The following is a 23,565-nucleotide window of genomic DNA, read 5'->3' on the forward strand; positions in this document are numbered from 1 at the left end:
CATGCAGCGCTGAGATGAAATGTCCTGAATGGAGGGAAGAGGAGCCCCTATGATCCTCTCTGCTGTCCTCACCACTCTCCTCACGTTCTTCCAATCGGAGGCGGTGCAGCCTCCACACCACACAGAGAGACAGCTTGTCAGAATGCTCTCTATGGTGCTCCTGTAGAACGTCCTCATGATGGGTGGGGGCAGGTGGGCTCTCCTCATCCTCCGCAGGAAGTACAAGCGCTTCTGTGCCCTCTTGACCAGTGCCGTAGTGTTCATAGTCCAGGTGAGGTCTTCTGTGATGTGGACCCCCAGGAATTTGGTGGTGCTGACCACCTCCACAGCTGAGCTGTTGATGATCAGTGGAGCGTGGTGAGGCTGTTTTTTCCTGAAGTCGACGATGATCTCCTTCATCTTCTCCTCATTCAGGATCAGGCTGTTTTCTCTGCACCAGCCCACCAGCTGCTCCACCTCCTCTCTGTAGTCCAGGTCGTTGTTGTCTCTGATGAGCCCCACCACCGTTGTGTCGTCTGCTGACTTCACGATGTGATTGGTGGTGAACCTGAGGACGCAGTCGTGTGTCATCAGGGTGCACAGCAGGGGGCTCAGGACGCAGCCCTGAAGGGAGCCTGTGCTGAGGGTGATGACATCAGAGGTGTTCTGTCCGACCCGGACTGACTGAGGTCTGTTGGTGAGGAAGTCTAGCAGCCAGTTGCGAAGGGGGGTGTTGAAGCCCAGGTGTTCCAATTTTCCTACCAGATGCTGTGGGATGATGGTGTTAAACGCTGAGCTGAAGTCCAGGAACAGCCTCCGCACATGGGTGTTCTTCTCCTCCAGGTGAGCCAGGCTCAGGTGAAGAACGGAGGAGATGGCGTCCTGAGTGGAGCGGTTTTGCCGGTCGGCAAACTGGAACGGGTCAAATAATAGGGGGAGTCTGGAAACGATGTGACCTTTAAGCAGCCTTTCGAAGCACTTCATCATAACCGGAGTCAGTGCAACAGGCCGGTAATCATTAAATGAGGTGATTTGAGGTTTCTTCGGCACCGGAATGATGGAGGCAGTCTTAAAGCACGCCGGCACTGTGGCTTGGCCCAGCGAGGTGTTAAAAATGTCTGTGATGACCCCAGCCAGATGACTTGCACATTCCCTGAACACACGCCCAGGAATGTTGTCGGGGCCAGGGGCCTTACAGGGGTTGACTCTCCTCAGGGTCTTCAACACATCGGCGGAGTCAAGGCAGAGTACCTCCTCTTCCTGATGGGGGACAGTTTTAACTGCTGGAGTGCCGTTTAGTGCCTCGAACCTCCCAAAGAAGTTATTTAGACCATTTAGAAAGTCAGCATCAACTACACCCACCGGGGGGGGGGAGGGTGAGTTGTAGTCTGTAATCGCCCGTATGCCTTGCCACATACTCCTGATGTTTTTGACGTCGTGGAAACGATCCTGAAATTTTCGACTGCGGTCTCGCTTCGCTATCCTGATGGCACGGTTCAAGTTGGCTCTCGCTGTCCTCAGTGTCTCCTTGTCGCCAGACTTGAAGGCAGAGTTCCGCGCTCGTAGCGTTTGACGTACCTCCTCAGTCATCCAGGGTCGTTGGTTGCCCCGGGTGATGATATTCTTAGTGGTGCTGACGTCCTCGGTGCATTTGTTGATGTAGGCTGACACAGTCATGGCACACGCATGTCTAATCTACATCGGGAAAACTGGGAGGGAGGGAGGCAGGCAGGGAGGCAGGCAGGGAGGCAGGCAGGGAGGCAGGCAGTGTCTGTCTGTTGAGGTTTTCACCTTGTTCTTCTCCTGCTGAAGTTCTAACTGGACGTCCATCAGTTTGGTTCTCAGCTCGTCATTGGCGGCCTGAAGGGCGTCCGTTCGCTCCGCCTTGGCCCGCCCTGCCGGAGCTCGTTTGGACATCTCTTACTCGAGTCTCGCCCGGTCGTCAGTCAGAGATCACAACATTTGTACCTGGAGAGCACAAACGCAGCGCTGTTTTCCACTGGCTTCGAACTCAACTTCAATCGGTACCGTAACTTACAACATCATAAACATAGAACTAGCTTGACTTAGTCATTGAATAAATGCATTTGGTTCTTCAAAACTGCATCACGCAACATAGCGTGACCGAGACGGCCGTTATCCACCTGCGTGAAGTTATTTGGTGAAATGAATGAGATGTTTAAGACACCATCGTTCTGTCTCTATGTAGATGAAGGTAAATAATCGATTGCTGAAGGTCCAAAGGTGTTGTGATAAACAAATAAACATATTAGTGATTAGTGACATATTTGTGATAAACATATTAGGCAGGATAATCACATATGTTAACGTGACTGCCCACACTGTATTTATTTATGGTTATTTGTTAAATCGAGTACTGTTAGACATGAAATAGGAAGTGTTTAACATAAATGGAAGACGAAAGGGGTACTCACCATTGTAGCTCCTGCTGGTCAATGATACGAGCCTCTTCTTGCAGTGGAAAACATACAGCCAACAAACACCGTGGAACCTAAAGGAATGAAATTAAACATTAACATTTAGCCTCAACCAACATTCACAGATACAACGCAACGCAAACTACACAAACGTAAATCTTTTTAAACACAATGAGTTGTACTTACCGTGTACGCTCTAGACGGTCCACTTGCAAGCGGAAAATAAAGATATTTCTGTTGATAATCGTCGTGTTTGTATCCGGTGTCTCGCTCAAGGCCATTGCGCCCACAGATTTGAATTTTGGCGAGAGTTCAGCCTATTGACGTCATTTCCGCGGTGTAATACCCGCATATCTGAAACGGCAAAGTTAAGAGTAGAGTTAAATAAAGTTTTTAGTCAACGCAATAATTTACAACCGTTGACCAGTCGAAATAATCGTCGAAATTTGGCGTCTGTGGCTGGAAGCAGACGCCGAGTTCGACATTCCTCCCAAACGCCACACTCCCTCGCTTTTCAGGGCTAAAAAAAAACAGTTGTAATTACCTTGTACGCTCTAGACGGTCAAGTTGCAAGCTGAAAACAAAAATATTTGCCTTGTTAGTCATCGTGTTACTAACAGCTGTGTCTTGTTTGCCAGAACTGCCGCTTTCCTACTTCCTGTTGCAAGCCACGCCCACGGATTATAATTTTGCCGTGAGTTCCGCCTATTGACGTCATGTCCGCGTCACATGACTGCGACGTAATATTATCTAAAACTGTTTGTGCGGTATTGTGTTGTTCTGTGCGGTATTGTGTTATTCTGTGCGGCGTCGTGTTGTTCTGTGCGGCGTCGTGTTGTTCAGTGCGACGTCGTGTTGTTCAGTGCGGCATGGTGTTGTTCAGTGCGGCATGGTGTTGTTCAGTGCGGCATGGTGTTGTTCAGTGCGGCATAATGTTGTTCAGTGCGGCATAATGTTGTTCAGTGCGGCATGGTGTTGTTCAGTGCGGCATGGTGTTGTTCAGTGCGGCATGGTGTTGTTCAGTGCGGCATAATGTTGTTCAGTGCGCCATAATGTTGTTCAGTGCGGCATGGTGTTGTTCAGTGCGGGATGGTGTTGTTCAGTGCAGGATGGTGTTGTTCAGTGCGGCATGGTGTTGTTCAATGCGGCATGGTGTTGTTCAGTGCGGGATGGTGTTGTTCAGTGCGGCATGGTGTTGTTCAATGCGGCATGGTGTTGTTCAGTGCGGGATGGTGTTGTTCAGTGCAGGATGGTGTTGTTCAGTGCGGCATGGTGTTGTTCAGTGCGGAATGGTGTTGTTCAGTGCGGCATGGTGTTGTTCAGTGCGGCATGGTGTTGTTCAGTGCAGGATGGTGTTGTTCAATGCGGGATCGTGTTGTTCAGTGCGGCATGGTGTTGTTCAGTGCGGCATGGTGTTGTTCAGTGCGGCATAATGTTGTTCAGTGCGGCATGGTGTTGTTCAGTGCGGCATGGTGTTGTTCAGTGCGGCATGGTGTTGTTCAGTGCGGCATGGTGTTGTTCAGTGCGGCATAATGTTGTCCAGTGCGCCATAATGTTGTTCAGTGCGGCATGGTGTTGTTTAGTGCGGGATGGTGTTGTTCAGTGCAGGATGGTGTTGTTCAGTGCGGCATGGTGTTGTTCAATGCGGCATGGTGTTGTTCAGTGCGGGATGGTGTTGTTCAGTGCGGCATGGTGTTGTTCAGTGCGGCATAATGTTGTTCAGTGCGGCATGGTGTTGTTCAGTGCGGCATGGTGTTGTTCAGTGCGGCATGGTGTTGTTCAGTGCGGCATGGTGTTGTTCAGTGCGGAATGGTGTTGTTCAGTGCGGCATGGTGTTGTTCAGTGCGGGATGGTGTTGTTCAATGCGGGATCGTGTTGTTCAGTGCGGGGTGGTGTTGTTCAGTGCAGGATGGTGTTGTTCAGTGCAGGATGGTGTTGTTCAGTGCGGCATGGTGTTGTTCAATGCAGGATCGTGTTGTTCAGTGCAGCATAATGTTGTTCAGTGCAGCATGGTGTTGTTCAGTGCGGCATGGTGTTGTTCAATGCGGCATGGTGTTGTTCAGTGCGGGATGGTGTTGTTCAGTGCGGCATGGTGTTCAATGCGGAATGGTGTTGTTCAGTGCAGGATGGTGTTGTTCAGTGCGGCATGGTGTTGTTCAGTGCGGCATAATGTTGTTCAGTGCGGCATGGTGTTGTTCAGTGCGGCATGGTGTTGTTCAGTGCGGCATGGTGTTGTTCAGTGCGGCATGGTGTTGTTCAGTGCGGCATAATGTTGTTCAGTGCGGCATGGTGTTGTTCAGTGCGGCATGGTGTTGTTCAGTGCGGCATGGTGTTGTTCAGTGCGGCATGGTGTTGTTCAGTGCGGCATAATGTTGTCCAGTGCGCCATAATGTTGTTCAGTGCGGCATGGTGTTGTTTAGTGCGGGATGGTGTTGTTCAGTGCAGGATGGTGTTGTTCAGTGCGGCATGGTGTTGTTCAATGCGGCATGGTGTTGTTCAGTGCGGGATGGTGTTGTTCAGTGCGGCATGGTGTTGTTCAGTGCGGCATAATGTTGTTCAGTGCGGCATGGTGTTGTTCAGTGCGGCATGGTGTTGTTCAGTGCAGCATGGTGTTGTTCAGTGCGGCATGGTGTTGTTCAGTGCGGAATGGTGTTGTTCAGTGCGGCATGGTGTTGTTCAGTGCGGGATGGTGTTCAATGCGGGATCGTGTTGTTCAGTGCGGGGTGGTGTTGTTCAGTGCAGGATGGTGTTGTTCAGTGCAGGATGGTGTTGTTCAGTGCGGCATGGTGTTGTTCAATGCAGGATCGTGTTGTTCAGTGCAGCATAATGTTGTTCAGTGCAGCATGGTGTTGTTCAGTGCGGCATGGTGTTGTTCAATGCGGCATGGTGTTGTTCAGTGCGGGATGGTGTTGTTCAGTGCGGCATGGTGTTTTTCAGTGCGGCATAATGTTGTTCAGTGCGGCATGGTGTTGTTCAGTGCGGCATGGTGTTGTTCAGTGCGACATAATGTTGTTCAGTGCGGCATAATGTTGTTCAGTGCGGCATGGTGTTGTTCAGTGCGGCATGGTGTTGTTCAGTGCGGCATGGTGTTGTTCAGTGCGGCATGGTGTTGTTCAGTGCAGGATGGTGTTGTTCAGTGCAGGATGGTGTTGTTCAATGCGGCATGGTGTTGTTCAGTGCGGGATGGTGTTGTTCAGTGCAGGATGGTGTTGTTCAGTGCGGCATGGTGTTGTTCAGTGCGGAATGGTGTTGTTCAGTGCGGCATGGTGTTGTTCAGTGCGGCATGGTGTTGTTCAGTGCAGGATGGTGTTGTTCAATGCGGGATGGTGTTGTTCAGTGCGGGATGGTGTTGTTCAGTGCAGGATGGTGTTGTTCAGTGCGGCATGGTGTTGTTCAATGCGGCATGGTGTTGTTCAGTGCAGGATGGTGTTGTTCAGTGCGGCATGGTGTTGTTCAATGCGGCATGGTGTTGTTCAATGCGGCATGGTGTTGTTCAGTGCGGCATGGTGTTGTTCAGTGCGGCATGGTGTTGTTCAGTGCAGCGTAATGTTGTTCAGTGCGGCATGGTGTTGTTCAGTGCGGAATGGTGTTGTTCAGTGCGGCATGGTGTTGTTCAGTGCAGGATGGTGTTGTTCAGTGCGGCATGGTGTTGCTCAGTGCGGCATGGTGTTGTTCAGTGCGGGATGGTGTTGTTCATTGCGGCATGGTGTTGTTCAGTGCGGCATGGTGTTGTTCAGTGCGGCATGGTGTTGTTCAGTGCGGCATAATGTTGTTCAGTGCGCCATAATGTTGTTCAGTGCGGCATGGTGTTGTTCAGTGCGGGATGGTGTTGTTCAGTGCAGGATGGTGTTGTTCAGTGCGGCATGGTGTTGTTCAGTGCGGCATAATGTTGTTCAGTGCGGCATAATGTTGTTCAGTGCGGCATAATGTTGTTCAGTGCGGGATGGTGTTGTTCATTGCGGCATGGTGTTGTTCAGTGCGGCATGGTGTTGTTCAGTGCGGCATGGTGTTGTTCAGTGCGGGATGGTGTTGTTCAGTGCAGGATGGTGTTGTTCAGTGCGGCATGGTGTTGTTCAGTGCAGCATGGTGTTGTTCATTTCGGCATAATGTTGTTCAGTGCGGCATAATGTTGTTTAGTGCGGCATGGTGTTGTTCAGTGCGGGATGGTGTTGTTCAGTGCGTTATAATGTTGTTCAGTGCGGCATGGTGTTGTTCAGTGCGGCATGGTGTTGTTCAGTGCGGCATGGTGTTGTTCAGTGCGGCATAATGTTGTTCAGTGCGGCATAATGTTGTTCAGTGCGGCATGGTGTTGTTCAGTGCGGGATGGTGTTGTTCAGTGCGGGATGGTGTTGTTCAGTGCGGCATGGTGTTCAATGCGGAATGGTGTTGTTCAGTGCAGGATGGTGTTGTTCAGTGCGGCATGGTGTTGTTCAGTGCGGCATAATGTTGTTCAGTGCGGCATGGTGTTGTTCAGTGCGGCATGGTGTTGTTCAGTGCGGCATGGTGTTGTTCAGTGCGGCATAATGTTGTTCAGTGCGGCATGGTGTTGTTCAGTGCGGCATGGTGTTGTTCAGTGCGGCATAATGTTCAGTGCGGCATAATGTTGTTCAGTGCGGCATGGTGTTGTTCAGTGCGGGATGGTGTTGTTCAGTGCAGGATGGTGTTGTTCAGTGCGGCATGGTGTTCAGTGCGGGATGGTGTCTTTCAGTGCGGCATGGTGTCGTTCAGTGCGGCATGGTGTCTTTCAGTGCGGCATGGTGTCGTTCAGTGAGGCATGGTGTTGTTCAGTGCGGCATGGTGTTGTTTAGTGCGGCATGGTGTTGTTCAGTGCGGGATGGTGTTGTTCAGTGTGGCATGGTGTTCAGTGCGGCATGGTGTTGTTCAGTGCGGTATCGTGTTGTTCAGTGCGGTATCGTGTTTCTCAGTGCGGTATCGTGTTGTTCAGTGCAGTATCGTTGTGTTGTTCGTATTGTGTTTAACACTTAGCCTCTAACACTTAGCCTCTAACACTTAGCCTCTAGCATCTAGAAGGTAAATAAATAGGAAGGAAGGACTCACCGGTGACGTCTTCGCCCACGTCCAAGCGTTGTACTTTGTATTTTCATCCTTCTGACAGTGGAAAACATAGCCAACAAACACCGTGGAACCTAAACGAATGAAAGAAAACTATCATTTGGCCACAACCAACATTCACAGATACAACACAATGTGACGTGCGGGGTTGAGGTTAAAGGTTGAGTGAAGGGCCCTCGTTTTAAACTACTTTTTTGAAAAGGATTGGGAACAAGTAAGACGTATTTAATTTATTTAATGGGAAGTAGTAAGAGCTATTGAATTTAATCTATGTATTATATTCTATTGTATTGTATTCTGTTGTATTCTTTTGGATTGTATTCACACTAACCCCACTAAAACTTCAGCCCACAAAAACTCGCCTCTGGCGCCTAGCCTCTGGCACTTAGCCTCTAACACTTAGCCTTTAACACTTAGCCTTTAACACTTAGCCTTTAACACTTAGCCTAGAAGGTGAATAAATAGGGTTAAAGGTTGAGTGAAGGGACCTCGTTTTAAACTACTTTTTTGTAAAGGAGTGGGAACAAGTAAGACGTATTTAATTTATTTAATGGGAAGTAGTAAGACTTATTAAATTTATTTAATCTACTTTTCTTCCCAGGCAAAATTTGATGTGCTGCAATTCCAAATTTCCAAAGTGAATGAAGGAATGAAGTCCTTTAAATTATGATTTTGTATAAATACTAGGCATTAACACAAAATCGACGGCACAAAATGGGCAGACTTTACTTGTTTGAAAAGGACTGGTTACAAGACAGACTTTTTTAATTTATTTAATGGGAAGAAGACTTATTTAGTTTAATTGATCTATTTTTGTTCCCTGGCAAAATTCGATTTGCTGCAATTCCAAATTTCATAAGTGAATGAAGGAAAGAAGTCGTTTAAATTATGATTTTGTTTAAATACTAGGCATAGACACAAAATCTACGGCACAAAATGGGCAGACTTTACTTGTTTGAAGAGGACTGGTTACAAGACAGACTTTTCTGATTTATTTAATGGGAAGAAGACTTATTTAGTTTATTTAATCTATTTTTGTTCCCTGGCAAAATTGGATTTGCTGAAATTGTATTTTGCCAAATCTTGCCTTGAGACCTGATAGGAAGTATTAAACGCTTAGTTAAATCAATACAAGTTGGTAATAAGAGCGAGTAATGTTGGTTGAACCGATGAATGAAGGTTGAAAGCAATTTAAATTATGACTTTGTATAAATACTAGATATTAACAGAACATCTACTGCGCGAAATGGGCAGAGTTTACTTGTTTGAGAAGGAGTGGCTTATTCAAAACTAAGATTTATTTAATCTGTTTGTTCCCAGGCAAAATTGGATGTGATGCAATTCCAAATTTCACCACATGATGGTGCCCAATTTTGACTTCATAGGACATATTAAACACTTAGCTTGTTATTATGTTCAAGGTAATCAGATTTGTTTATTATTCTAATGGCCTCTTCAAAACTATTCTGGATTACTACTTTGGATCTATTCTACATTACTTGGCAACAACATACTCTGTAACAGATTAGGCAGTATAATCATATCTGTTAACTTGAGAGTGCCCACACTCAATCTACTTATCGTGATGTGTTAAATCAATTACTGTTAGACATTATTTGTCTGATAATCTACCAAATCTTTGAATTGAAGAATTTGTGATTTAATTAATAGCTTGTTGTTATGTTAAGGGTAATCAGACTTGTATATAATTCTAATGGCCTTCTTTTGAAAACTATTCTGAATTACAACTTTGGATCTTATATTACTTTGCAACAATCTACTCCGTGACAGATTAGGCAGTATAATCACATATGTTAACTTCAGTGCCCACACTGTATTTATTTATGGTTATTTGTTAAATCAAGTACTGTTAGACATGAAATAGGAAGTGTTTAACATAAATGTTATGGCTACTCACCATTGTAGCTCGCTCCTGGTCAATGATACGAGCCTCTTCTTGCAGTGGAAAACTTGCAGCCAACAAACACCGTGGAACCTAAAGGAATGAAATTAAACATTAACATTTCGCCTCGACCAATTTTCACACGTACAACGCAACGCGGCTACACTTCTGCTATTACAAACGTAAATCTCCTTAAACACAATGAGTGTTACTTACCGTGTACGCTCTAGACGGTCCAGTTGCAAGCAGAAAATAAAGATATTTCTGTTGATAATCGTCGCTGCTCAGTGGCTCACGGCCATCGCGCCAACAGATTTGAATTTTGGCGGAGGTTCGGGCAATTACGTCATATCCACGGCACATGACTGCGACGTAATACCCGCTTATCTGAAACGGCAGTTAAAAGTAGAGTTACATCAAGTTTTCTTGGAACCTAAACGAATGAAAGAAAACTATCATTTGGCCACAACCAACATTCACAGATACAACACAACGTGCGGGGTTGGGGTTAAAGATTGAGTGAAGGGCCCTCGTTTTAAACTACTGTTTTGAAAAGGAGTGGGAACAAGTAAGACGTATTTAATTTATTTAATGGGAAGTAGTAAGACTTATTAAATTTATTTAATCTACTTTTCTTCCCAGGCAAAATTTGATGTGCTGCAATTCCAAATTTCCAAAGTGAATGAAGGAATGAAGTCCTTTAAATTATGATTTTGTATAAATACTAGGCATTAACACAAAATCGACGGCACAAAATGGGCAGACTTTACTTGTTTGAAAAGGACTGGTTACAAGACAGACTTTTTTAATTTATTTAATGGGAAGAAGACTTATTTAGTTTAATTGATCTATTTTTGTTCCCTGCCAAAATTCGATTTGCTGCAATTCCAAATTTCCAAAGTGAATGAAGGAAAGAAGTCGTTTAAATTATGATTTTGTTTAAATACTAGGCATAGACACAAAATCTACGGCACAAAATGGGCAGACTTTACTTGTTTGAAGAGGACTGGTTACAAGACAGACTTTTCTGATTTATTTAATGGGAAGAGGACTTATTTAGTTTATTTAATCTATTTTTGTTCCCTGGCAAAATTGGATTTGCTGAAATTGTATTTTGCCAAATCTCGATTTGAGACCTGATAGGAAGTATTAAACGCTTAGTTAAATCAATACAAGTTGGTAATAAGAGCGAGTAATGTTGGTTGAACCGATGAATGAAGGTTGAAAGCAATTTAAATTATGACTTTGTATAAATACTAGATATTAACAGAACATCTACTGCGCAAAATGGGCAGAGTTTACTTGTTTGAGAAGGAGTGGCTTATTCAAAACTAAGATTTATGTAATCTGTTTGTTCCCAGGCAAAATTGGATGTGATGCAATTCCAAATTTCACCACATGATGGTGCCCAATTTTGACTTCATAGGACATATTAAACACTTAGCTTGTTATTATGTTCAAGGTAATCAGATTTGTTTATCATTCTAATGGCCTCTTCAAAACTATTCTGGATTACTACTTTGGATCTATTCTACATTACTTGGCAACAACATACTCTGTAACAGATTAGGCAGTATAATCACATATGTTAACTTGAGAGTGCCCACACTCAATCTACTTATCGTGATGTGTTAAATCAATTACTGTTAGACATTATTTGTCTGATAATCTACCAAATCTTTGAATTGAAGAATTTGTGATTTAATTAATAGCTTGTTGTTATGTTAAGGGTAATCAGACTTGTATATAATTCTAATGGCCTTCTTTTGAAAACTATTCTGAATTACAACTTTGGATCTTATATTACTTTGCAACAATCTACTCCGTGACAGATTAGGCAGTATAATCACATATGTTAACTTCAGTGCCCACACTGTATTTATTTATGGTTATTTGTTAAATCAAGTACTGTTAGACATGAAATAGGAAGTGTTTAACATAAATGTTATGGCTACTCACCATTGTAGCTCGCTCCTGGTCAATGATACGAGCCTCTTCTTGCAGTGGAAAACTTGCAGCCAACAAACACCGTGGAACCTAAAGGAATGAAATTAAACATTAACATTTCGCCTCGACCAATTTTCACACGTACAACGCAACGCGGCTACACTTCTGCTATTACAAACGTAAATCTCCTTAAACACAATGAGTGTTACTTACCGTGTACGCTCTAGACGGTCCAGTTGCAAGCAGAAAATAAAGATATTTCTGTTGATAATCGTCGCTGCTCAGTGGCTCACGGCCATCGCGCCAACAGATTTGAATTTTGGCGGAGGTTCAGGCAATTACGTCATATCCGCGGCATTTGACTGCGACGTAATACCCGCTTATCTGAAACGGCAGTTAAAAGTAGAGTTACATCAAGTTTTCTTGGAACCTAAACGAATGAAAGAAAACTATCATTTGGCCACAACCAACATTCACAGATACAACACAACGTGCGGGGTTGAGGTTAAAGATTGAGTGAAGGGCCCTCGTTTTAAACTACTGTTTTGAAAAGGAGTGGGAACAAGTAAGACGTATTTAATTTATTTAATGGGAAGTAGTAAGACTTATTAAATTTATTTAATCTACTTTTCTTCCCAGGCAAAATTTGATGTGCTGCAATTCCAAATTTCCAAAGTGAATGAAGGAATGAAGTCCTTTAAATTATGATTTTGTATAAATACTAGGCATTAACACAAAATCGACGGCACAAAATGGGCAGACTTTACTTGTTTGAAAAGGACTGGTTACAAGACAGACTTTTTTAATTTATTTAATGGGAAGAAGACTTATTTAGTTTAATTGATCTATTTTTGTTCCCTGCCAAAATTCGATTTGCTGCAATTCCAAATTTCCAAAGTGAATGAAGGAAAGAAGTCGTTTAAATTATGATTTTGTTTAAATACTAGGCATAGACACAAAATCTACGGCACAAAATGGGCAGACTTTACTTGTTTGAAGAGGACTGGTTACAAGACAGACTTTTCTGATTTATTTAATGGGAAGAGGACTTATTTAGTTTATTTAATCTATTTTTGTTCCCTGGCAAAATTGGATTTGCTGAAATTGTATTTTGCCAAATCTCGATTTGAGACCTGATAGGAAGTATTAAACGCTTAGTTAAATCAATACAAGTTGGTAATAAGAGCGAGTAATGTTGGTTGAACCGATGAATGAAGGTTGAAAGCAATTTAAATTATGACTTTGTATAAATACTAGATATTAACAGAACATCTACTGCGCAAAATGGGCAGAGTTTACTTGTTTGAGAAGGAGTGGCTTATTCAAAACTAAGATTTATGTAATCTGTTTGTTCCCAGGCAAAATTGGATGTGATGCAATTCCAAATTTCACCACATGATGGTGCCCAATTTTGACTTCATAGGACATATTAAACACTTAGCTTGTTATTATGTTCAAGGTAATCAGATTTGTTTATCATTCTAATGGCCTCTTCAAAACTATTCTGGATTACTACTTTGGATCTATTCTACATTACTTGGCAACAACATACTCTGTAACAGATTAGGCAGTATAATCACATATGTTAACTTGAGAGTGCCCACACTCAATCTACTTATCGTGATGTGTTAAATCAATTACTGTTAGACATTATTTGTCTGATAATCTACCAAATCTTTGAATTGAAGAATTTGTGATTTAATTAATAGCTTGTTCAGGGTAATCAGACTTGTATATAATTCTAATGGCCTTCTTTTGAAAACTATTCTGAATTACAACTTTGGATCTTATATTACTTTGCAACAATCTACTCGGTGACAGATTAGGCAGTATAATCACATATGTTAACTTCAGTGCCCACACTGTATTTATTTATGGTTATTTGTTAAATCAAGTACTGTTAGACATGAAATAGGAAGTGTTTAACATAAATGTTATGGCTACTCACCATTGTAGCTCGCTCCTGGTCAATGATATGAGCCTCTTCTTGCAGTGGAAAACTTGCAGCCAACAAACACCGTGGAACCTAAAGGAATGAAATTAAACATTAACATTTCGCCCGGACCAACATTCACACGTACAACGCAACGCGGCTACACTTCTGCTATTACAAACGTAAATCTCCTTAAACACAACGAGTGTTACTTACCGTGTACGCTCTAGGCAAAATTGGATGTGATGCAATTCCAAATCTATCTGAAACGGCAGTTAAAAGTAGAGTTACATCAAGTTTTCTTTTTTAATCAACACAATCATTTACAACCGTTGACCAGAAAGAATCGTCGAAATTCGACGTCCCCCACAAACGCCACGCTCACTCGCTTTTCAGGGCAACAAAAGTACTTCTTTTTAAAAACGATGAGTTGTACTTACCGTGTACGCTCTGGACGGTCCAGTTGCAAGCAGAAAATAAAAATATTTCTCTTGTTAGTCGTATGTTACCATCCGCTGTGTCTTTGTCAACATCGCCGCCATTTTCCTACTTCCTGCTGCGAGCCACGCCCACGGATTTAAATTTGGGCGGAAGCTCTTTCCATTGGCGTCGTTTTCGCGTATAGCAAATCCGATTGGTTGGGAAGGGGGCACGGTTATGCAGCCGAGGAGTCCTGTGATCGGTGGGATGTAAAGTAGGCGTCGACGTCACGTCCGCGTCACGTGACCACGACGTGGCAGACGTCAAATAGCAACCGCTGTTTTGTTTAGTAGACTTACAGTTGTTATGCATTGACATAATGGCGCACACACCAAATAGATTTAAATAAATTAAATAATTCTTCTGCCCACTCTCTTTTAAACAAGTTAACTCTCCCCGCGGATTTGAATTCCGGCGAAAGTTACGCCCATCGACGTCACGTATGTCACGTGACCACGACGTGGCAGATGTCATATAGCAACCGCTGTTTTGTTTAGTAGATTTACAGTTGTTATGCATTGGCATAATGGTGTGCACTCAAAATAGATTTAAATAAATTAAATATTTCTTCTGCCTACTCCCTTTTAAACAAGTTAACTCTGCCCACGTCCATTGACGTCTTGTCTGCGTCACGTGACCACGACGTAGCGACGTCATATAGTAACCGCTGTTTTGACCAGTAGACTTAGTTATTATGCGTTGACATAATGGCGCACTGGTTAGCATGGCCACCTCTTAAGCATGATGATGCGGGTTCGACGCCTGATCAATGTTAGCATGGAGTGAGCTGAAGTGCATGGCGCTGAAGATTTGAATCTTTGAAATGCGCTGAGGTCTGACATATCAGGCAGAATGGTTTGCCATCACGTTCAACAAAAAATAGAAACTTTCCCACTCTGATTAAAACGTCCTGTGTTCATCTACGTATTTTCGTTTTGCTGTGCATCTTTTCCCTGCCATTTCGAGAGCCCAATTGACACTCATAGTTTAAAGAAATGTGTTTGCCCATCCTACTTTGTGGAATTTCACCACATGCGCTTTTGACCAAAATACCAAATTGAACTCAAGTGAAGCCAACACGCACAACCCCCCCCCCCCCCCCCCCCACACACACACACACACACACACAAATGTTGATATGAACATAAAAGAGCCGCATGCGGTTCGGGAGTTGCGGCTTGGCCAAACCTGTACTATACAACTTTATTTGTATAAAATTTTCACAACAGCTGTCACACAAACAAAGCGGGAAAAACCGAAGACGTGCGTGTTCCGCCCACGCTGGATTTATTTGCACCTTTGAAAAGACACCGTATTGCCGCAGATGTGGCAAAGAGTACTTTTGGGCATCTGAGACGGAAGGATGTCCAAAGCATCACGTCACCTGCTCTGGTAGGCATGGTGGTGGGACGTTGAGGTCAACCGCTTTGGGGTTGGCTGACTCTTTGATCGCAGGATGCCACACACTTGAAGACAGAAGCAGAAAAGCAGAGCTAAATGCAAAATGTACTCACCGGTGACTCCAATTTTTTTCCCCCCTGAAGAAACAGCTGGACGGGTGGCCCCGGCTGGCCAGTGGGACTCTTGTTATTCTGACCCTTTTTAGTGCGCGTTTGGGGCAACAACCGTTTTTTGTGGCGCTCTCTTCTGGTTCAAAAGTGCCCTGCATGTGAATTTGCTTTTCCTGCCTTCTGATTGGATGAGCGCCGGTGTGACGCGGTGCCTCTGTCACCGTGGCGGGGGGTATACGTTGGCATCGGAGCGTCTGCCAACGTCTGAGACCGGCTGGCAGTGTATCGGAGGTGTCGAGTGCGGTGCCGCTGGAGCTCACTCACCAGCTGGTGTTAGGGCCACAGAATGAAGGCCAAGGAGAAGAATAGAAAGAGAAACAGAAACTTCTCCTCCAATTGTTTGATTTGTCTCTTCTGAGCTTCGATGAATTCTTTCAGCTCTTTGTTCCTCTAGGACGGACAAATGGAAAGTGGCATTCAAAAGCCAGTAAGCGTGCAAGTAAGTGCTGGGCTGGCTTTGGGCCCTTACCTGTTGCGCGCTGTGCAGCAGATCCATTCTCTCTTGGAGGATGCAAGCGTCGCGCTCCCTCAACTCGCACATCAGGGCTCGCTTCCATTGGTCCACGGCGCTCCTAAGCTCTTCTCTCTGATCCGCCGTCAGCACGTCATTCACGCCAGCGTGGCTGGCTTTTTCGCCGTCCGTGGCGGGGCAGTCCCGCTGCGGTAGCGCCTCGTACAACATGGCCTCCAGCTCCAGGATCCTCTGGGCCGCAATCCTCGTCCATCAGTGGTCCGGCGGGAGATTTGAGGGCGGCTTACCTTATGAGCCTGGTCCATGGAACACTTCCTGAAGTCCAACTCTTCATCCAGGTAGCCCTTCTGCTTGCAGAACATATCCTAGCACAGCTCAAGGTCAGAATTGTTGGGGCACATTGCCGGAGTTCCCCTTGGCTGATGTCGCGTGTCTGTCTACCTTCTCACTTTCAATGTCCAACATCTTCTGTTGAAGTGCTGACTTGGTCACTTTGATGTATTCTAACCACTGAGGAAAGGCTGCTGTCACATAAGCAGAATGCGAGAGCGTGCGTGGACGTGCGCGTTACCTTCTCGGCTAGGGTGAGAAGGGTCCTGGCGTGAATCACGACCACCTGCTCCTCGTTGGTGAGATTCTGCAAGAGCCCAAAGGCACAGCGTCAACAAGCTTCTTTCAGCGCAAAGCCTTCCAAAAGTCACATTTGAGCCGCCGAGTCTCGTGGAGTGCGAACATAAGGAGTTCGACATACACTTACGGCGTTATAGCCCAGGATGTCCAGCTTCTTCATCAGATCACTGATGACGATGTCCGGGGGAAAGGCGCAAGGAGCAATGTAAGGTGTTCTGGGACCTCGGGTTAAGGTTAGGGTTGCGAGGGACGCCTTACGTACGCTCACGCCCTCGGCCTCGCAGTAGATCTGCAAAGGGCTGAGGCCGTCTGGGAAACGGACTTGCAGAAACTTCAAGACGGGGGAGCGCCACTCCCTCTCCTGAAAGGCAGAGGCATGCATCCGTCCGTCCGTCCGTCCGTCCGTCCGTCACATCTCTGGCCTCAACACGCTTGTGCGAGTCTTCCCACCTCCAGCTCCAGGATGCGGAACTCAAGCAGTTCGTTTTGGTCTCGGATATCCTGGATGTGCTCTTTCAGACGCGCTTCTTCCGCCTCCATCCGCCTGACCTGAAAAGACAGTCAGACCTCATCTGCGGGGCTTCCCGACAGGTGTGACGCCAAGCGACTCCGCCCAGCGCCTTTCTTTCCGTCACCTTTTCGGCCAACTGCTGATTGCTCTGACGCAGCAGCTGCTTCTCCTCCACCCACTTGACATTCTAGAAGAGACAAACGCGTGGACAGCTTTGGAATGTTGTGTCATTTTCATCCACAAATTCTTTGGTTGACTGGAAAATGACATTTGCTTTTCTCCGCATTTTCCCAGCCACGTTCGGGAGGGGGGGGGGGGGGGGGGGGGGTTGGTCCAGTAATGCCAGACGGATGAGTGACTGAAGAATGTAGCTATTTTGTCTGAGAAAAAGGTGTGCTCATTGATGAGCTTACCTGTCCTTGTTGCTTCAGCGCTGACTCCAGATCTGCTACTCTGCTTTGATAGTGACCCATTTCTACCATCAGCTTTTCTCTGGTCTGAAAGGAGGAGGAGGGAGGCTCCTCCTCCTCCTTTCAGACCAGAGAACACCCGAGGCTGGGTGAGAACGGGGAGGCTGCGACCCGGCCGGGGGTTGCGGGAAGGGGCGCCACCTTGATCTCCTTCTCGGCGTCGTAGTCCCCTTTCGCTGGTCTGGGCTAGCAGAGCGTAGGCTCGTTGCAGCGCTTGATATTCTTGCGTCAGCTGGCGGTAGCGAAGCTCCGCCTCTTCATGCACACACCAATGCAACACAGCACTAGTACCAGAATCAGTCAGACCGGCGACAAAGCACCCGCGACGCAAAGACGAGTCCGATTCCAGGCTGAAGAGGAATGTTTGGTGCCAATACGCTGGCAGAAATGGCGGGCTACCTCTTCGGGTTCCGTGTCGGGGGTTCTGTCGGTGTGAAAAGACAAGGACGATCCGTCCGAGTCCACCAACACGTCTTCGTCGTAGCCGTAAAATGTTTCGATGACCTGCGGGCGCGGAAGCAAACATCTCTCTGAACAAACTGAAGCGACACCTCACGATGAATCGACGAGAGGAACGATAGCGAGAAAAAGGCCATTTCATCTTGCGCAACACCAAGCAGCCGCAAACAAACAGACTCACCTTGCAGGACCTCACGCTTTGTTCCTCCTCAGAGATTCTCGACGTCGGTATCGTAGCAGCAAATCTCTCTCCTGTCGACACAAATAATCCGCCTTTGAGATTCTTTGGATGCAAAGGGAACGAACGGCTCCGGCGCAGAAACAAACGCGACTCACAATGACATTTCTGACATGAGCTCCTGTCTCCAGAGCCTGAAAAACACGTCACCGGCGATGATTGGAGGGACGCTCGTCTTTTCCAAAAGTGACAACTACAGGGTGTGTCAGGGTTTTCCAGATTATCTTTATCGTATCATTGTGTTGCTTTGACTTTGACTGCGACCTGTAATAAATAATATTATTTATCCCTTATTTATCCCTATCGCTTATCCCTTCCTACACAAAGTCGTAAAACACCCCTTGCTATGTTTTGACTAGAGGTCAAGGGCTTCCTCTATTCAATCCACTCTTACACCCACCCTGTTTCTCTTAATTAAAATGCTCGTGCAGGAGCCGAGAGTCAGACTTCATTCGTACAACGGATGGACTCTCCACCTGCAGGTGTCCAAAAGAACTTACTTGTCTCCCGTGTGGTTCTTGCAAAATAAGTTGGAGCGAGCGCAACTCTAACAGGGTGCATTTTGCCACTAGCTGCCTACGGACAATGACGTCGCGCTCGCGGCTCATGGTTGACGGGCTGAGCAGCCGGGCAAGTCCGTCGTTTTCAGCGCACAGCGAGTGGCAAAGGCGCTGACAAAACGGGAGCTTTGAGCTGCTGAAAACGGCAAAACAAGTCTAAAGCGTGTTCAAACGCGTGCGCACAATGCTCCTGCTTGAAAGGTCGGAATTTAAGGGGCCAATTTTTTGGATGGCGGCCGCCGGCCAAGCTTTGGACGGAAAAGGTTTCCTGGCGACAGCGAGCGAGCGCGGCGCTGCCGTACGTGCACCGAGTCGCCTGCCTGAAGACCTTGGACAAGTCGTCGATGATGTGCCGCTGCTCCACAACTTGAAGGAACTCCATTTCACCGTCCTGCTGGCCGCAACCGCGGTCCAGGTCATTGAGCGAACTAGGCCTTCTCTGTGGAACACAAATGCAGTGGACTCTGTTGGCACGCCGCCGTTGTCCGCGTCGACTTACCAAGCTTGCCATCTCCTCGTTCTCCTGGGTGACAAAGCGCACTTTGTTTTCAAGGCGACACAGCACCAGCGAGAGTTCTTCATTCTTCCTGCTCAGGCGTTTGTTTTTGTACAGGAGTGGCAGAAACTGGCTTTCTGTTTCTCTCAGTCGCTTTAGCTGCAAGCATGAAGTGCGGGATGTGAAAGACGCACAACACGCGGGCCAGAACGTATCCATTCCTTTTGCATCGGTTTGAACGGAATCGTGGCTTTGGCTCCCAATAAAAGACATCTACCAGGCAACCGACTCGCCGCGCCGCTCAACTAATAAGCAAGCGCAATGGGTGCCTCGCTGGATGGCGCGCATCAAACGTAGCGCAAACCTTCAAGCGTGCCGTCAATAAATTACCAGTTCATTGCGCTCTTCAGAAAGCAGGGCGTTTCGATCCTCCAGTTTCCTGATGACTGCGCTGAGCTCAGCGATTTTCAGATGAAACCGTCGCGTGTCCCGATCCTCCTGAGACTGAAAACGCCCCGCAACACACACACACAAGCACTCGTTCAAAGTTCAAAACTGTTTTTGTGCTACCTTCCTCCAGCAACGAACTAAGTCATGCGTACTGCAAGTGTGTGATGAGGTGGCTTACGCAATGAAGAGGATTGCTAGTAGCGGCGTTGACCCCACTTCCAGGGTAGTTTAGGCCCGCCCTTTGGGAATCCCTCAGGGCAGCGATCTGCTGCTCGGCAGCCTGAGTCTGCAGCTGAAGGCGGTGGACGTGGCCGGCCCCAGGGCTTCATCCAAAACACTAACCGCTCTGTCTTTCAGCTTGATCTCATCCGTCTGGATGTACAAACGGGGAGCGCTCAGGCAGGCGGGCAAACTCATTTGCCAGAATTGTGACAAAAACAAAGAGAGCAACCGGCCAATTTTTTTCTTGAATCGACTAGAACACCTTTGCTGTGACAAAAGCGAAGCGAGCAACCGGACATTTTCTTCTTGTGAAATAGAATAGAATAGAATGCCTTAGGTGTCATTGCACTGCAGGTATACAACGAAATTGGGAACATAGCCACGCACCGCGCATCTGATCAGTCCTACCAGTCGGCGGATCTCCCTCTCGCAGTCTCTCTTGGTTCGGCTCAGCTCCTCCCGATGCTGGTGATGAGCCGATCGGAGCTCGGCCGCTCGGGACTGCCAGGCCTGCTGGGCCGCTGCCAGGGCTTCTTCCGCGCTCCTGGTGGAGGCGACACCGCTCGGTCTCCCGACACCGCCGCGTCTCCTCCACCTCCGCCAGCAAAGCGCCCCCCCTCCTCACCTGAGCAGACATTGCGCCACACCGGGCCGTTGAGACCGCAACGGAGCGCCGCGACGCTTACTGGGGACAAGCTACACAATACGGTAGCGGCCGCATCGAAGCCCGACGTGGCGTGCGGATAGTCAGACACGGATAGAGCGGATCACCTTGTCCATGGAGCCGTCCCTCGGGCTGAGGACCAAGGCATTCAGTCGCTGGATCTCTCCATCTTTGATTTTGATCACTCTCATCAGCTCCATTTCATGCTGCCGCAGTAATGTCTCCCTGGTAATGGCTAACTCTTTCTGCTTCTCCTCATGGAGTTTGCTTTTGAGTTCCGTCATGGCGGCGGTGGCACGGTGGTGCTCCGCCCGCAGGTCCTGACTTCTCTCTCTCTCCAGACAGCTGACCTGACATGACTTAGACTTAGACAAACTTTATTGTCATCTTGTCTGCACATGGTGCATACAAAACGAAATTCCGTTGCATACGTCTTACAACAAAGTAGTGATATTGCAGTTGAATAGAAGTAACATACCCTATGAAAATATATATATATACATATATACTATATATATATATATATATATATATATATATTAAAAATAAGTATAAAGTGCAGCAGTGATAATTATGCAATAGTGCAAGTAGGCAAAACAGTATTCAAGAGTGTGCAGAGGAATGCTAAACCATGTATTAAACTTCTATTTAAAGGGTTTATACAAGTTCAGTAAAGTTGGTAGTGCGAGATAGTGCAAGATAGAGGTCCGTAGTGTCATAAAGTACAGTTCTGTGAATGTGTGATGCAGAGTTCAGTTTAGAGCTCAACAGTTCTAGTGTTCAACAGTCTGATGACAGCAGGGAAAAAGCTGTTGCAGAACCTGGTGGACCTGCAGCGGATGCTGCAAACCTCTTCCCAGAGGGCAGCAGGGAGAACAGTCCATGGTGGGGGTGTGATGGGTCATTGATGATGTTACGGGCACGGGACATGCAGCGCTGAGATGAAATGTCCTGAATGGAGGGAAGAGGAGCCCCTATGATCCTCTCTGCTGTCCTCACCACTCTCCTCACGTTCTTCCAATCGGAGGCGGTGCAGCCTCCACACCACACAGAGAGACAGCTTGTCAGAATGCTCTCTATGGTGCTCCTGTAGAACGTCCTCATGATGGGTGGGGGCAGGTGGGCTCTCCTCATCCTCCGCAGGAAGTACAAGCGCTTCTGTGCCCTCTTGACCAGTGCCGTAGTGTTCATAGTCCAGGTGAGGTCTTCTGTGATGTGGACCCCCAGGAATTTGGTGGTGCTGACCACCTCCACAGCTGAGCTGTTGATGATCAGTGGAGCGTGGTGAGGCTGTTTTTTCCTGAAGTCGACGATGATCTCCTTCATCTTCTCCTCATTCAGGATCAGGCTGTTTTCTCTGCACCAGCCCACCAGCTGCTCCACCTCCTCTCTGTAGTCCAGGTCGTTGTTGTCTCTGATGAGCCCCACCACCGTTGTGTCGTCTGCTGACTTCACGATGTGATTGGTGGTGAACCTGAGGACGCAGTCGTGTGTCATCAGGGTGCACAGCAGGGGGCTCAGGACGCAGCCCTGAAGGGAGCCTGTGCTGAGGGTGATGACATCAGAGGTGTTCTGTCCGACCCGGACTGACTGAGGTCTGTTGGTGAGGAAGTCTAGCAGCCAGTTGCGAAGGGGGGTGTTGAAGCCCAGGTGTTCCAATTTTCCTACCAGATGCTGTGGGATGATGGTGTTAAACGCTGAGCTGAAGTCCAGGAACAGCCTCCGCACATGGGTGTTCTTCTCCTCCAGGTGAGCCAGGCTCAGGTGAAGAACGGAGGAGATGGCGTCCTGAGTGGAGCGGTTTTGCCGGTCGGCAAACTGGAACGGGTCAAATAATAGGGGGAGTCTGGAAACGATGTGACCTTTAAGCAGCCTTTCGAAGCACTTCATCATAACCGGAGTCAGTGCAACAGGCCGGTAATCATTAAATGAGGTGATTTGAGGTTTCTTCGGCACCGGAATGATGGAGGCAGTCTTAAAGCACGCCGGCACTGTGGCTTGGCCCAGCGAGGTGTTAAAAATGTCTGTGATGACCCCAGCCAGATGACTTGCACATTCCCTGAACACACGCCCAGGAATGTTGTCGGGGCCAGGGGCCTTACAGGGGTTGACTCTCCTCAGGGTCTTCAACACATCGGCGGAGTCAAGGCAGAGTACCTCCTCTTCCTGATGGGGGACAGTTTTAACTGCTGGAGTGCCGTTTAGTGCCTCGAACCTCCCAAAGAAGTTATTTAGACCATTTAGAAAGTCAGCATCAACTACACCCACCGGGGGGGGGGGAGGGTGAGTTGTAGTCTGTAATCGCCCGTATGCCTTGCCACATACTCCTGATGTTTTTGACGTCGTGGAAACGATCCTGAAATTTTCGACTGCGGTCTCGCTTCGCTATCCTGATGGCACGGTTCAAGTTGGCTCTCGCTGTCCTCAGTGTCTCCTTGTCGCCAGACTTGAAGGCAGAGTTCCGCGCTCGTAGCGTTTGACGTACCTCCTCAGTCATCCAGGGTCGTTGGTTGCCCCGGGTGATGATATTCTTAGTGGTGCTGACGTCCTCGGTGCATTTGTTGATGTAGGCTGACACAGTCATGGCACACGCATGTCTAATCTACATCGGGAAAACTGGGAGGGAGGGAGGGAGGCAGGCAGGGAGGCAGGCAGGGAGGCAGGCAGGGAGGCAGGCAGTGTCTGTCTGTTGAGGTTTTCACCTTGTTCTTCTCCTGCTGAAGTTCTAACTGGACGTCCATCAGTTTGGTTCTCAGCTCGTCATTGGCGGCCTGAAGGGCGTCCGTTCGCTCCGCCTTGGCCCGCCCTGCCGGAGCTCGTTTGGACATCTCTTACTCGAGTCTCGCCCGGTCGTCAGTCAGAGATCACAACATTTGTACCTGGAGAGCACAAACGCAGCGCTGTTTTCCACTGGCTTCGAACTCAACTTCAATCGGTACCGTAACTTACAACATCATAAACATAGAACTAGCTTGACTTAGTCATTGAATAAATGCATTTGGTTCTTCAAAACTGCATCACGCAACATAGCGTGACCGAGACGGCCGTTATCCACCTGCGTGAAGTTAT

The 23,565-nt window shown here is 47.2% G+C and overlaps 2 long non-coding RNA genes across 4 annotated transcripts; both read right to left on the reverse strand.

The window, feature by feature from the left end:
* Positions 1-2,607: 2,607 nt before the first annotated feature.
* Positions 2,608-9,775, reverse strand: LOC148378411 (uncharacterized). The gene is made up of 4 exons (XR_015855904.1): positions 9,409-9,775; positions 7,476-7,564; positions 2,962-2,991; positions 2,608-2,771 (listed from the first exon to the last, which is right to left on the reverse strand). It is a non-coding gene; the product is annotated as an uncharacterized LOC148378411 (long non-coding RNA).
* A 1,402-nt stretch (positions 9,776-11,177) lies between these two features.
* LOC148378412 (uncharacterized) lies at positions 11,178-14,128 on the reverse strand. 3 transcript variants are annotated; one of them, XR_015855903.1, is made up of 4 exons: positions 13,714-14,128; positions 13,490-13,532; positions 13,289-13,366; positions 11,178-11,724 (listed from the first exon to the last, which is right to left on the reverse strand). It is a non-coding gene; the product is annotated as an uncharacterized LOC148378412 (long non-coding RNA). The 3 variants fall into 3 exon arrangements; XR_015855902.1 differs by lacking the exon at positions 13,490-13,532 and having other exon boundaries at positions 13,714-14,118; XR_015855901.1 differs by lacking the exon at positions 13,714-14,128 and having other exon boundaries at positions 13,490-13,698.
* Between the last annotated feature and the right edge of the window lie 9,437 nt (positions 14,129-23,565).

Source organism: Syngnathus floridae, unplaced genomic scaffold (assembly GCF_059516105.1).
Source record: "Syngnathus floridae isolate MCC-2025c unplaced genomic scaffold, RoL_Sflo_1.0 HiC_scaffold_46, whole genome shotgun sequence".
NCBI classification, from domain to species: Eukaryota; Metazoa; Chordata; class Actinopteri; order Syngnathiformes; family Syngnathidae; genus Syngnathus; species Syngnathus floridae.